Genomic DNA, 5,500 nt, shown 5'->3' on the forward strand with positions numbered 1-5,500 from the left:
GGGATGGGAGACTGAGGAAAGGCGGCAAGGAAGATAGCTGGAGCGGTAGAAGAAGAAGGAGGCTGAGCGAGGGACATGGGAGACAAGGGAAAGGACGCGAGGGCATAAAGTAGGTGTTCTGTACCCTACATGCTAGGGCGCTTTCATAATTATAAACACAGGTCTACTGATAATATTTTATTTGGGAAATCTATGCTGAGATATCCCCTAACCATTTTAAATGTATATTCATCACAAAATATAACTCCTCTGGTGAGATATTGCGCATGCGCTAACACACTAACGTAGCCAGATTGTGTACTGGCTGGTATACGTAGCGGGGACCTTACATGCAAGGTCTTTCTCCTATTTCTTAAATAATGTCAACTGATGGAATGGTATCATATAAATCTATGCTTAGATAAGTCCTCTTTATGTTAAATGCATAATCTTTGCAAAATACGATTTCTCTCGGAAGATATTGTGCATGAGCGCGCACCGTGTTAGGCGTGCAGTGCCGTCTGAGGTAAACTTCACAATATAGCTTGCTGTGGGGGAGAGGGGATGGGAGACTGAGGAAAGGCGGCAAGGAAGATAGCTGGGCGGTAGAAGAAGAAGGAGGCTGAGCGAGGAACAGAGGAGGCAAGGGGAAGGACCCGAGGGCATAAAGTAGGTGTTTTGTACCCTACATGCTAGGGCGCTCTCCTAATTTTAAACACAGGTCTAGTGATAAAAGTTTATTAAGGAAATCTATGCTGAGATACACCCTAACCATTTTAAATGCATATTCATCACAAAATCTAACTCCTCTAGTGAGATATTGCGCATGCGCTATTACACACCAACGTAGCCAGATTGTGTACTGGCTGGTATACGCAGCGGGGACCTTACATGCAAGGTCTTCCTATTATTTATATATAAGGTTTATCCTATTCCCTTTCTTAAATGATGTCTACAGATCTAATGTTATCATATAAATCTATGCCAGGATAACTCCTATTCATTTTAAATGCATAATCTTTGCAAAATACGATTTCTCTCGCGAGATATTGCGCATGCGCGCTCATCGTGTTAGGCGTGCAGTGCCGTCCGTGGACAGCCGGTGCATTGCAGTGCATGCATGAATTTCAGGAGCTAAAACTAATTGTATTTCGATCGTTTTCGGCCGAGTGGCACTAATGAAGCTAGATAGCCATGCACTTCAGGTGTGCACTATGAGAGTTATGTCATATGTTGTCCAGCGTTTGAAAAAATTATCGCGAATTTACTAACTGACACCACATTTGTGCCTGAAAAACAGTCGCGCAGTCGAATAGTACATCGCGCCGAATAGCGCAGTGGGGCCATACCTTGAAAGAATTCGTTTTAAATTACCAGTAACCATTCACCCATCTTCATGTGAATGTCATTGCCACACACGATAGCCAGCCCAAATAATGCAACCACAAAACATCGCGTCAACTTTAGTGCCCGAGCTGCGAGTCCTTTGATTGGTCGGCCGAAGACGCGCCACATCCTCTAACCTAACAATGTACCGGTAATGAACCGGTAGTGATTTAATAGTGGTCACGTGTCATAACGCAATACCCGTTAACACGTTAGGGGTGCTGTACGCCACCAGATGGTGCTGTTCATTGGGCACTATACGTATCCGGACAACTACCCCCTGGACAACTACCCCCCGGACAACTACCACCCGGACAATTACCCCTAGGACAACTACCGCCCGGTTAACTGCCAACCGGACAACTACCCTCTAGGACAATTACCCCCCTAGAACAACTACCACCCGGACAATTACCCCCTAAGACAATTACCACCCGGACATGAATAATATCGCAGTATTTCAATCAGTTCTACTACTAATGTTGATGGTACACAATCATCATGGTCTATGCCACCACACAATAACATCAACTGGTTGAGGAAATGTACATTACACTTACAGACGTCGTTGTGAGAACGTTGCACAATATTTGTCACGTTCCGGAGACCCCCATTTTGACGTGCTGAGTTAGTACCGGAGCCCCCCTCCCAATTCAATCTCTCTAGTGGCACATATACCTAAGCTATTTTGGAAGGAGTACCCCCCCCCCCCCCGGAGCGACAGCGCGCACGAGACAGAAAGAGAAACAGAGAGCTGGGAGAGAGGGGGAAACTGCTACGATGCCATAACGAGTCAGCGGCGACGTTCGTGCGTACGTGCGTGAGTGCAAAACTCCTACTTTATACCCGGCCGCCCTTCCCTTTGTCTACATTGTCGCACGTTCAACCTCCTTCTCCTCCCACCGCCCCTCGACTGTCTTCGCTGCCACCTTCCCTCTGTTTCCCACCCATCTCTCCCTCAGCAAGCTATATTTACGTACTTTTCCTTTGGCCGTACTGCACGTCTGAAACGGTGCTCGCGCATGCGTAATATCTCCCGAAAAAAAGAATATTATGCAATCATTGTGAATTTAAAATGAAGAGGGGTTCACCTAGCATAGATTTATATATGATAAAATCAGAAGTGAATAATAGAGAGGAGTGCGCCCTAGCTTGTAGGGTGCAAAACTCCTACTTTATCCCCACCCGCTCTTCCCTTTGTTTCCATTGTTGCACGCTCAGCCTCCTTCTCCTCCCACCGCCCTCGACTTTCTTTCCTGCCACCTTCCCTCAGTTTCCCACCCCTCTCTCCCTCAGCAAGCTATATGTCCGTACTTTTCCTTTGGCCGTAATGCACGTCTGAAACGGTGCTCGCGCATTCGCAATATCTCCAGAGAAGAAGAATATTTTGCAATCATTAGAAAATTAAAATGAAGAGGGGTTATCCTAGCATAGATCTTTATAATAAAATTTCATCAGTAGATCTCACTTCAGAAATAGGAAACAGACCTTGATGTAAGGTCCCCGCTGCATATACCAGTCAGTATATAACCTGAATACGTTACTGTTTTAGCGCATGCGCAATATCTCAACAGAAGAGTTAGATTTTGTGATTAAAATGCATTTAGTATGGTCCGGAGATATCTCAACATAGGTTTTTGTAATAAATTCTTGTCAGTAGACCTGGGTTTGTAATTAGGAGAGCGCCCTTGCTTTTAGGGTGCAAAACTCCTACAAATTATCTCCGCCCGCCCTTTCCTTTGTCTCCATTGTCGCACGCTCAACCTCCTTCGTCGCAGGCGACAGATATCTACATCCAAGTGTGGCTTTAGGCCACCTCATCCCCCGCCGTGGCATCCAGCCCTCGTCAACTCACTCCGACGATAACCCTTCCGCGACCGAAAATAGTTCTTTTTGTTTACGTGTTTTAGTAATGCTAAAACAAGTTACCATGGTATATGCCGATTGCATTACCCATAGGCATAGATATAGCATTAAATAGGAAAAACAAGACAAGCGCCAGTGCAGCACTCGGTAAGTTATTAGTAGCACGTTATAGTGTTACCGGCGTTATAATTGTTGAGGCTGATCGAGGGACAGGGGAGGCAAGGGGAAGGACGCGAGGGAGGAGGGGGGGAAGGCGGCAGGGAAGATAGCTGGAGGCTGGGCGAGGGACAGGGGAGGCAAGGGGAAGAACGCGAGGGTATAAAGTAAATGTTTAGTACCCTACATGCTAGAGCGCTCTCTTAATTATAAACACAGGTCTACTGATAAAGGTTTATTAGGGAAATCTATGCTGAGATACGCCTTAACCATTTTAAATGCATATTCATCACAAAATATAACTCCTCTAGTGAGATATTGCGCATGCGCTATTACACACCAACGTAGCCAGATTGTGTACTGGCTGGTATACGCAGTGGGGACCTTACATGCAAGGTCTTTCTCCTATTTCTTAAATGATGTCAACTGATGGAATGGTATCATGTAAATCTATGCTAGGATAACTCCTCTTCTTTTTAAATGCATAATTTTTGCAAACTACGATTTCTCTCGGGAGATTTTGCGCATGCGCGCGCACCGTGTTAGGCGTGCAGTGCCGTCTGAGGCAAACTTCATAATATAGCTTGCTGAGCGGGAGAGAGGTGGGAGACTGACGAAAGGCGGCAGGGAAGATAGCCGGGGCGCTAGAAGAAGAAGGAGGCTGAGCGAGGGACAGGGGAGGCAAGAGGAAGGACGCGAGGGCATAAAGTAGGTGTTTTGTACCCTACGTGCTAGGGCGCTCTTCTAATTATAAACAGAGGTCTACTGATAAAGGGTTATCAGGAAAATCTATGCTGAGATATCCCCTAACCATTTTAAATGTATATTCATCACAAAATATAACTCCTCTGGTGAGATATTGCGCATGCGCATTAGGATTAGGGTTAGGGTTAGGGTTAGGTTTAGGGCTAGAGTTAGGGTTTTTGTTAGGTTTAGGGTTAGGGTTAGAGTTAGGGTTAAGAACTGCCGGGCATTTAGGAAAACGAAGACCGTGCCCGGCTGCCGGGCATATAGCCACAGCGTAAAAAATAGGGTGCAGTATCGTGAACTTAACGACGTCTGATAATTTTGACGTATAATTTTGACGTATCTGACCTAGCTATTGCAAGTAATACCGCGGTGGCACATGCCATATGTTATATTTACGTCAAGGTTGAAGGTATGGTAAAAATAAATACGATGACGAAACAAAACAGGGACCGGGTAAATTTACTCGGCAAGCACTCAAAAACGGCGCTACTACTACTACGAGCGATAATGAATACGAAACGGTTCTACACACTTACTGCGTTTAGAATTTTTCGCAGATTAAAACAATCTATAATTAAAAAGCAAAGCCATCAATGCTACAAACCACTAAAAACGAACCCAAACCACGCAGCACTGTCTGGTTGTTGTTGTTCCAATGTTCGGTCCACTCAGTGACTCACCGCGGGTATTCTATCCGCGCAATATGGCGAATGTCATTTCTACTCGTAGTTCTAGATTTTCTCACTACGTTGCAGCACTAACCGGTGCTCAGCTTTCAACCTCCACTTTAGCACGCAGCTACGGCCTTGCACAGTATAAATTCAACAAGCGCATCTACTTCTTCTGCTCGTGTAAAATTTTAGTGGCGTTTGTAGAAAATATTCCAATAAATAGTAATAAACAAAAAATAAACAAAAAAAATAAACAAACGAAAATAGAGAGGGACAGACAAAGTATATATAGAGAGAGGGAAAAGAGAGACAGCCCGGGGCACTCCATGCATATTATCAAGAGTAGATAATAACACGTGTTATTATCTACCTGTACTCTTGATATTATCAGGAGTAAGATATTATATAGATACTATATTATATGATCTATATTATCTTACTCCTGATATTATCAAGAGTAGGCCTACATACCTATAGACTATATAGACTACAGACTATAGACTATAGACTGAAGGGTATAGACTACTCCTATTATGTACTCTTGATATTATATATTGTATGGTACTGGTAGGTAGGTGCCGCGGTTATGACCTCCATTTTCACCTCCAAATTTCAGCAAGCAGGGCCGTACCCAGGGGGGGTTATTTGGTTTCTGTAACCCCCCTTGGTTGATAAAAAAACAAAAAGTACTA

General features: G+C 44.5%; 1 protein-coding gene across 1 annotated transcript in view; it reads right to left on the minus strand.

Moving 5' to 3' along the window:
• LOC106808610 (large neutral amino acids transporter small subunit 1-like) overlaps positions 1–5,500 on the minus strand; it is a 20,297-nt gene that overhangs the window by 13,730 nt on the left and 1,067 nt on the right. The window lies entirely within an intron of this gene.

Source organism: Priapulus caudatus, unplaced genomic scaffold (assembly GCF_000485595.1).
Source record: "Priapulus caudatus unplaced genomic scaffold, Priapulus_caudatus-5.0.1 Scaffold290, whole genome shotgun sequence".
Classification (NCBI taxonomy): Eukaryota; Metazoa; Priapulida; class Priapulimorpha; order Priapulimorphida; family Priapulidae; genus Priapulus; species Priapulus caudatus.